The sequence below is a fragment of the Malania oleifera genome, chromosome 10 (assembly GCF_029873635.1).
Source record: "Malania oleifera isolate guangnan ecotype guangnan chromosome 10, ASM2987363v1, whole genome shotgun sequence".
Classification (NCBI taxonomy): domain Eukaryota; kingdom Viridiplantae; phylum Streptophyta; class Magnoliopsida; order Santalales; family Ximeniaceae; genus Malania; species Malania oleifera.
In genome coordinates, this window is record NC_080426.1 from 85,862,608 (window position 1) to 85,873,650 (window position 11,043).

Here is an 11,043-nt window from a genome sequence, read left to right on the forward strand (position 1 = left end):
TAGTTTGTAATTCGTGCCTAACTTTTTCATATGAGCTTCAATTGAAATGATTTTAAATTCTAGGGAAAGAAGAGAAGATTATCTACAACTTCTGCGTTTTGAGTTTCAAGAGAAACGGGTTCCAAGAAGGTCAAAATTGGCTTTGTTCACAAAGAGAAAAATGAGATATATATATATATATATATATATATATATATATATAATATAATGAGTTTGATGTGACCCGGCCATGTAGGTGGGGTCAGGTTGGATCCATCTGCTAGGTCGCGGGTCGTAGAGCATTCCTCCCCCTCCCCTTTTATATATTTTTCTCCTCCTTTTTTATTCTACAGGGTGCCCAAGCGCACCTCCTTTCTCCTCCCTCACTCTCTACCTTTCTCTGCGTTTTTTTTTTCAGTTCTTTCTCAACCCTCAAGGCACCCCTCACTCTCCCCTGCCGTTCTCTTTCTTTCTTTAACTCCCTCGATCTCTCCCTCTCTTTCCCTATCTTCTTTGCTCACTCTCTCCCTCTCCCTCTATCTCTCATTATCTCTTCCTAACTCAGCCGCTCTCTCTCTTTCAGCTTCTCGGCTTCTCCCTCACTCTCTCCTTCTTTGTGTTTTGGCATCTTCCTCAACCCCTCCCCCTCTTTCAGTCATCACTGCACCAACACCACACTAGCACACCCAAGATCACCCCTTCACAGCAATCACTAGAGAGCACCACAACTGCAGCCGAAGATATTCTCTGCCCCTCGGCCAAGTCACCAGCCACAACAATTACTAGCCGAGACCCGAGCAGCCTTCTCCAGTTTTAGCAATAGCCAAGTACGAACCAGCCACCTTCTATCAACACCACCAGAGGCTAGCTCCAATCCAGCTGGACTTGCTGCCAACACTCCCAACTACCAAGCAACAGCAACCATGACTCTGCTAAGAGCACCTAGTGAAACTTCTCTACCCCACCGCCAAACACCTCCACTGCAAACACCTGGGCTCTACTCTCTCCCTCTCTCTCTCTCTCTCTCTCTCTCTTCCATTCTTTTTTTCTTTTATTGTTAAGCTAATCATTATTGTTTTTTTGAATTATTGAAGTTAGTTGAAAAAATTAAATTTGAATATTATTTAAATTGTTTTTTATTATTGCAGCTTAGTTATTTATTTATTTTTACCAATAATTTTAGCGGTGAATTTAATTCGCATTATTTAATTATTTTATTAAGGTCCGATTTGTTTCTAAAATAAAAAAAAAAAAAGAATAAACAACAAAAAGAAAAAAGAAAAGGTGTTTTGTTTTTAAGAAATTAAATTAGTTGTTTTTTTTCCAAGATTTAATTTTTTTTTGTTGAAACTCGACTTAGTTATAATCTGTTTTATTAAAGTTAGTATTTTTATCGTGTCTGTGCTTGTGTGAGCTCATTATTGCGTTTTTTAATTACGCGTGTTTAAATTCTCGTTCGGTTGTTAACGCAAGGTTTTCATTCTTACTATTTAGTTCAGTGCATGCTATGATTAGGGTTTTAATTCGCATGTTTGTTTAATTTTTCAAAGGAAATCTCAACCAATCTTGAAAATTCCAAATCTAAACTAAATTCAGTAACTTTTATTTTTCAAATGGGAGAACGTAAAACTTGAGATTAAAACGCATTCCCTGAGGAGACGATCTAGCCCTTGGGCTGAATATTACACGACATAACTCCTATACGTGGGCTAGCTTTTGAGCTACTTATTCTTTGAGTGAGTCAGGGGTACCTGGATAGCGGGTGCTCACCACACATGATCGGCAACAAGACAAAATTTGCTTCATTCATTCCCAAGGATGGAGGGTATGTGACGTTCAGCGACAATGCAAAGGGACACATCATTGGCATAGTTAAGGTTGGTAAGAATCATTCCCTAGTTATTAATAATGTTATATTAGTTGATGGGTTGAAGTATAACTTATTGAGCATAAGTCAATTGTGTGATAGATGAAATAATGTATTACTTGAAAATGATAAATGCATAGTTGAAAGTAAATCATATCATAAAGTGTTTTTTACTGCAGATCGCCATGAAAATGTATACACTACTACATTTGATAACTTAGCTTCACAACAAGTAACTTGTTTTTCTACAATAAATGAAACTTGTTGGTTATGGCATCGGCACTTAGGACACGCTAGCATGGACTTACTGTCAAAACTAGTAAGAAAAGATTTAGTAAAAGGTTTGCCTAAAACATCATTTGTGAAAGATAAAATCTGTGATGCATGTCAAATGGGTAAGCAAACAAAATCTAGTTTTAAGAAAAAGAAATTTATATCTACCACTAGAAAACTTGAAATGCTTCACTTGGATTTTTTTGGTCCTAATTCTGTGCAAAGTCTTGGTGGTGAATCATATGCTTTTTTCATTGTTGATGACTTTTCTAGGTTCACATGGGTGTTATTTCTCTCACATAAAAATGAATCATGTGAACTGTTTACTAAGCTTTGCAGGAGAATTCAAAATAAAAAAGACTATAAGATAACTCATATAAGAAGTGATAGGGGCACTGAATTTAAAAATGAAGGCATAGAAAATTATTGTGACCTAGAGGGCATATCACATAACTTTTCTGCACCTAGGACCCCTCAACAAAATGGTGTGGTAGAAAGAAAGAATAGGTCATTACAAGAAATGGGTAGAATTATGTTGAATGAACATAAGCTACCTAAATATTTTTGGACTAAGGCCATAAATACTGCTTGTTATGTCATGAATAGGGTGTTGATTAGACGATCACTTAATAAAATCCCTTATGAATTGTGGAACAACTATAAACCTAATCTTCCTATTTTCATATTTTTAGTTATAAATGCTTTGTGCTTAGGGATAATGAAGATCTAGGGAAATTTAATTATAAATCTAATGAAGGCATTTTCCTGGCCTATGCTCTTAATAGTAAAGCATATAGAGTTTTCAATAAAAGAACATGACTATCATTGAATCTATCCATGTCATATTTGATGAATCTAATCCATTTTCTAAGAAAGATGATGAAGATAACATTTACATTAGAAAATGCTTAGACAAGTTATATATTGAAAACAATGCAAGTGAAAATTCAAAAGGAAATGATAAATCATTTGAAGATAATGACAATGAAAATGAAGTTCAGGAGTTACCTAGAGATTGGAAACTCATTAGGAACCATCTTATAGATCAAATCATGGGTGAACCATCCCGTCGTGTAGCCACAAGATCTTCCTTGAAGAACCTAGTGAGTCATTCTACTTTCTTGTCTCAAGAAGAACCTAAATATATTAAAGAAGCCATAGAGGATGAGTCTTGGATGATGTCCATCCAAGAAGAACTTAATCAATTTGAAAGAAGCAAAGTGTGGACCCTAGTTCCTAGGCCTAATCATCATACAATTATTGGAACTAAATGGGTATATAGAAATAAGAAAATGAGAATGGGGTAGTAACTAGGATTAAGGCTGGACTAGTTGCCCAAGGTTATAGTCAGGAAAAGGGGATATACTTTGATGAAACATATGCTCCTATAGCTAGGTTGGAAGCCATTCATATGCTACTTGCTTATGCCGCTTTTAAAAAATTTAAATTGTTTCAAATGGATATTAAAAGCGCTTTTCTAAATGGCTATATTAGCGAGGAAGTATATGTAGAACAATCACCCGATTTTCTAGATCATATCCAGACCATGTTTACTGTTTGTCTAAGGTTTTGTATCGATTGAAACAAGCTCCTAGAGCTTGGTATGAGACGCTTAGTGGTTTTCTACTAGAAAATGGGTTACCCATGGCAAGATTGACACTACACTCTTCATCAAATCCAAAAATGATGATATGCTCCTTGTTCAAATTTATGTTGACGATATCATTTTTGGAGCAACTAATGATGAGTTGTGTAATGAGTTTTCCAAATGCATGTAAAGTGAATTTGAGATGAGTATGATGGGTAAGCTCAGTTTCTTTTTAGGGTTGCAAATTAAACAAGTTGAATATGAAACTTTCATATGCCAATCCAAATATATCAGGGACTTGCTAAAGAAATTTAATATGGAAGAGTGTAAAATTCTTGGTAATCCTAGGAGTTCTTCCATCAAACTTGATAAAGATGAGCAAGGGATCCCTATTGATATGAAATTGTATCGTGGCATGATTGGGAGTCTTCTATATCTCACTGCTAGTAGGCCTAATATTATGTTTAATGTATGCATGTGTGCTAGGTTTCAGGCCGCTTCTAAGGAATCTCATTTATTAGTAGTTAAACGAATCATTAAGTACCTAGTTGGCACTACAGAGTTCAGCTTATGGTACCCTAAGCATACTACTTTTGAGATTGTGAGTAATACTGATTCTAACTTTGTCGGTAGTAAGGTTAATTGGAAAAGTACTAGAGGCACTTGTGACTATTTAGGACAATCTCTCGTTTCTTGGTTCTCCAAGAAACAAAACTCAGTTGCCTTATCTACAGTCGAAGCAGAATATATTGCGGTTGGAAGTTGCTGTGCTCAAACTCTTTATATAAAACAACAACTTATGAATTTTGCATTACACTACGATACAGTACCGATTAAATATGGTAATACTAGTGCAATTAACATCTCTAAAAATCCTATCTCTCATTCACGAACTAAACACATTGAAATTAGACATCACTTCCTTCGTGATCATATGCAGAAAGGGGATACGGCTCTTGAGTTTGTATGCCCTAGTGAGCAGTGGGCGGACATTTTCACTAAACCACTTTCAGAAGATAGGTTCATACAAATTAGATGTGAATTAGGTCTCATGCATAGTAGATATGTTTCCTAGATATTTCATAGTGTGCATAAACTTAGGGGGAGCTTTCAAATAATTTCAAAGTCTAACAACTAATATAACTATTAATATCATTCATTGGCTTGGACTTTATGAAATTGATTATGCTTTGCAATGCACAATTCTCATATCTACTGCATGATGATGATTGCATTTATGTTTTATGTATTAATCATACTGGAACTATTTGAGTTAAGTAGTTGTGGATAAAAAAACTCAAAACAAGTCATTTTTATACAAGATTTTTTTGGGAAATGTCCTACTTTCAAACGGCATGCTGCCGAAATTTTTAAATAATTCCCAAACTAATCTTGTATACAAATGATTCATACCTATTGCCTAAGGCTATTACTTTCATAGCCTTTTTTGCTGTTGCCAAAAGGGGGAGATGAATAAGAGGCAAAAAATTGGGTCTTGAGCACTTAAGGAAAATAATACTTTTATATAATGCACATTGTTAGGGGGAGCCTTCTAAGGCTATACCCATTTTTTGCATGATGTATATGTCATCATCAAAAAGGGGGTGAATGTTGACCTTATAGGTCACACCCAGTTTTCATAATGACAAATACTTAGGTATTTGATGGTTTTCAAGTGTATGTGCAGGCTTAGATGAGTATCTCAAGGAATGACACTTGAAGCAAGATATGAAGACCTTGAAGATTCTATTTCATATTGTAAATTCAATTAATGTAATATGGGTGAGCAATAGTAACTAGGGATATGGTGTGTAATAATTACCTATATGTCATGCATATAGGATATATGGTAAGCTCATTAAGACCTTAGTATGACTCTAGGTCCCAACACTCATGCACATATATCATATAGAATTAAGGAGTGTTAAAAATGTACTAAATTGAATATTATTGGGGAGTTTGAGAGAGCTCGAGCGATTGAACCCCAAGAGTTCAAAATTCCTCGAGCGCTCGAAATGTTGAGAAGTCAACAGTTGACCTAGCTCTCAGGCGACCAAATCATTTTTGTGCACATCTTCCATGGGCTTCCAAACCCTCTGAAAGGAACCCCTCACCAACTCGGGTTACCGAGGAATTTAGTTCAAAATAGGCCCCGGGCGACCGAACACATGTGTTCGGGCTACCGAACCTAGGACTGGGCACCCAAACCTATGAATGAATCTTTCTGACTTTTGTTTGGGCCACTGAACCAAGACTCGAGCTGCCGAACTATTTAAAGAGTTTTTAAAAATTTGTCTTTCTGGGCAACCGAACCTCAGTTCAGCCACCCAAACCCTGCTGGGTTAAAATTATTTTAACTGAGGTAAACACGAGTTAAAGAGGGTTAGTTGTTGACCTCATAAATCACGCTCGGTTTTGATAATGACAAATACTCATTATATCTAATGGGTGTTTGAAATTATATGCAGGAACTCAAATTGGCAGGTCAAGATGCACATAGAGAAAGTGAAGAGTCAAGACCTAATCATTTAATGTTGTAATATATTTCTTTGATATAAAGGGTCTGTAATAGTAATTAGGGCTTATGGCTTGTAATTGCATCACCTGCATGATCTAATAGGTACGCTTATAATGCAAATGACCTTAGAAAGATTTTAGGGATTACCCTTCAGTCGACCGACACCCGATTTTTTTGGTGTCTTCAAAAAAGACCTAGAATTGACCTTAGGACACTCACTCATGCATACCCATACTTGGTCATTTGAAATAGGGTGACTGTGGTTTAAATAGGACCACAATGCACAAAATGTGCACATTCAGTCGATCGAAATCCTATGTACAAAATGCCCCGATCGACCGAACTAGGTAGTTCATTTTGGCCCCGGTCGATCGAACCCTGTCCAAGTCAATAGTTTGACCATGGCCCAATCAACCGAACTTGATAGTTCATTTACACTCGGTCGACCGAACTCCATTGGAGTCAACTTTTTGACCACCTGGTCGACCGAGCCCAAAATGCACTCCAGCGCTCTAGTCGACCGAGGGTACTTGGAAAATTCCCCAACTACCTGGTCGACCGAAAGCCTTAGTTTATTTTCTCCTAGTCGATCGAACTGCGCGAATTGAAAAAATTGCCTTCTCCTAGTCGACCGACCGAGCAGTTCAAAAATGGCCTAGTCGACCAAACCATATGAACTACGATCGACCGAAAAGGATTCTGGTCGACTGGACCTCTCGAGTTGCCCTGATTTTTTACCATGGTTAAAATATTTTAAACAGAGTTAATTATTTTAAAATGATTTAAAACTTTCCTAATTATTCCCAATAGGTCCCTAACAGTTATATTTCAAGGGGTGTCTATAAATACCCCCTCATTTGGGATAATTAGGAATGGGATTAAAAAAATATTGATTAAAAGAAATTCTCTGAAAATCCCAAAACCTATAATACTCATATCCATTCCCCATTCACTCATACTTACCTTCTATGATTTCTTAAACCCTCTATAAGTTGTTTGAGTGTTTATATTAATAGGTTTGCTCTCCCATTCATGTTTGATTGATTTATTTTTATTGAGAGTTAAACCTAAGTATTCTTAGGAGACTTTGTTAATAAGTCTATCCTAAGAAGACTTTCATTTGATCTTCTAAGATTGCACCTTCATTGCAACATCTTGAGAAGATTGTATTTGTTTTTGGTTGCAAAATATTTTCAAAATACTTTTAAATATCTAGTGTGTTTTATCTTAATAAATCTTTGAAAAGATATTTGTTTGTGTGAGAACAATATTTGTTGCAATATTCATTGATTTATATCTCTAGTTAAATACAAAGATTAAACTCTTTTTGCAAACCAAACTTATGCATTGCTAGAGCTTCATATATATATATATATATTGTTTGATTGATATCTTTGTGTAAACACCTTTGAATATCTTGTGATACAAAGATTGCTTGATTGATACTCTCACGCACTCATTACATTGATGGTAAATATATATATCTGAGGGTTGAAATACTAGACCACATTGAGCTTACATATTAAATCATCTTGTGGTGTATGTGACTGAGCGCATCCGGGTACATATCTGTTTTGCACGAAAGCACAATATTATTTGATTGCAAATACTATTGTATTTCTGAGCATGGCCCTGAAGAGGGAGACTAGCCCTTTGAAATGGTCCCGGACTAGCTTAGACCCGGTTAGGAAAGTTAGGTGCGCCATCCTGGTAAGGCATGCAGGCTGAGGTCAACCCCGCTAATTGACCTGGTTAAGGTTGAGGTCATGATTACGCGCCGAAACTGCGTAATTGGACGTTTAACCCTGTCTTTACGATTTATATTTTTAATTAAATGTCCAAAATTGTTCAAATAAAGTGCCAAAATTATCATTCTTGAACTTTATTGCACTATTTATGAAGTTTTGGTAATTTTTTGTCGCAGGAAAAATTCCCGGGAACTAAAACCGATACCTGTTCGTATTCATGCATAACTTTTCTGTCCAAGCTCCGATCAAGACGATTCAAATTTCTAGAGAAAGAGTAAAGGATCATCTACAACTTTTGTGTTTTGAGTTTTGTGAGATACTAGCTTCATAAGAGCAAAATTTGCAACGAACATAGAATTAAAAAAAATGAAAAAAAAATCAAGTTGCCGGGTCAACCCTTTGCAAACGGGTCGGGTTGTTCCACGCCTGGTCATAGGGCTTTTCCCCATCCCCTTTAAATCTTCTCCTTCTCCTTCTTCTTTTGGAGGCAGCCACGAGGCTCCCCTATTCTCTCCCATATACTCTTCTTCTTCCCCTTCTTCTTCTTCTTCTTCTTCTTCTTCTTCTCTTCTCCTTACTTTTCCTTGCTGTTTCCTGTCTTCTCTTTTGGTATTTCTTTTAGTTTTTCTATCTTTAGTATTTCTCTTCTTCTTTTTCTCTTTTCTTCTTCTCCTTTCCCTTCTTTTTCCTCCTCTGTTTTCCTTGAATTCCCTCTGCCTAGCAACAACTCCAGCCGTGGCAGTCCATGTTCTAGCAACAACTCCAGCCGTGGCAGCCCCTGTTCCAGCAGCCAACTCTAGCCGTGGCAGCCCCTATTCTGGCAGCCAACTCCAGCCGTGGCAGCCCCTGTTCCAGCACCCAATTCCTCCAGCCCAGCTCCGGAAACACCATCCAGGCTAGTGCAGTCCAGCCACCCGAGAAGATGCATCCGGCCAAGAATACCCGAGCCACTACCACACCAGCTGAACCCATGGCAGCAGCTGATCCAGCATCCCTCTGTTTTACTCTCTCTCTCTCTCTCTTTTATCTTTTCTCTTTTAATTTTGATATAGGATAGTATTGTTTTTTTTACTGAAGGTATTTAAAAATCTTGGATTTTGAATATTTTATCTTTGCAATAGTTGATTGTTTAATTTTTATTTTTATTTTTGTCTTTGGTATTTTATTTTATGAGTAGAGTTAGTTGGAAGTTTATATTTAATTTTGCTTGGTTTCATATTTAAATTAGCTTTTTTTTTCCCGAGATTTAATTGTTTTTGAAGTTTGGTTTAGTTAGGACCGGTTTTATCAAAGTTCGTATTTTTATTTTCTTTCATTGTTCTTTTTTTTCTGTGTTGCATTTTGGTTTGAGTTCTTGAATTGTTAAAGTTCCGATTTTTAGTGTGTGCTTGAATCTGATTGAGTTTCCATAGTGTGTTTTTAATTCCATGTTCAAAATTACCATCTTTAATTAGCGCGTGTTGAGTTTCCATCCTTGCTCTTTAATTCGAAGCATGTTAGTTTTAGGGTTTTTTAAATTACGTGTCATTTAATTCGTCAGAAGTAAAATTGGACAACTCTGAAAAACCCCGAATCTGAACCAAGTTCAGTGCCTTTTTAATTTCGATTGGAAGAAAGTAAAATCTGAGATTAAAACACATTCCTTGAGGAGACGATCTAGCCCTTGGGCTTAATATTACACGACATAACTCCTATACTTGGGATAGCTTCCGAGCTGCTCATTTTTCGAGTGAGTCAAGTTTTTGGCGCCGTTGCCGGGGAATGTCGTTTTTAGTCTCAAATTTATGTTTTTCCCGTCATTTTTATTAGCTTTATAAAAAAGGAAAAAAAAAACAAAAACAGAAAAAAATTTTGAGTTTTGAAAAATGGCTGCACCTGCACCGCGCACGATAATGGATTTTTTTGCAACTTGAATATGCCACTACATCCTCTTCCACTGTTTTGCCTTATGACGAGCTTAATTTCATGATGCAGCGCGGAAGGACGTCATTGCTACCCGAGTTCTACGGGATGGAATCTGAGTGCCCATATCAGCACTTAGTAGAGTTTGAATTAACCTGCAATATGTTTTTCTCTCATGCTAAAACTGATGAATCTATTCGACTGAATTTATTTCTTGCTACTTTGCAGGATAGGGCACTGATTTGGTTTCATTCTATGAGACCTTATTCTATCACTAATTGGACTGATATGGAGCGTGAATTTCTACATACATTTTGTCCCTCACAGAAAACTCAATTTTTGCAGGAACAGATTCTTAATTTTGTGCAGTAGGATGACGAGACATTTCGGGCTTACTGGGAGCGATTCAATGATCTACTAAGCACTTGTCCACATCATGGGTTCGACTTATGGAGGTTAGTTGACTGTTTTTATACTGCTCTTACCCCTGATTGCAAGTGTTTTGTCCAGACTATGTCTAATGGAGAGCCCGTCAGCGAGGATCCAGATCAAGTATTATCATTCTTTGATTACTTAGCTGACAATGTCCCACAGTGCAACACACGATACACTCAGGCACCCATAACTGCACATCCTATCAGCACAATTAGTGGTGGTGATGCATATGAACCACCAAACTGTCCAGATATTCCTCCGCCTCAATACCAGCCACCACAGATCTCTCTGAACTGTACGCCGTCAGAATTTCTGGAGGATAGCATAACTCAGATGGCGAGCATGCTCCAGCAGTTCATGCAAACTCAAGTCGATCATAATAATGAATTGCAGGACACCATTAATGCGATAAGCACGCAGTTGGACATCTTAGAAAACGAGGAAACACTCGCAGAACCTTAGCCTAGTTCTCAAGAGTACCAGCAACCGCAACAACAAATACATGATGTTTCTTTTGAGACAGCAGAGGCCACCATCACCTTCAGTAGCGAGAAAGACGACCCCCAATCTGAAATGCTCATCGTCGAACAAATAGTTGTCCCAGCACCGGAAGTTACGGCTGAAATAGATGAATTCAAAGAAAAATAAGAGGAAACGAGCCCAAAAGCGGAGCATTTAGTTGATAAGGAGACTGATACTCATACGGAGTACCAACCTGTGGTACCTCATACTC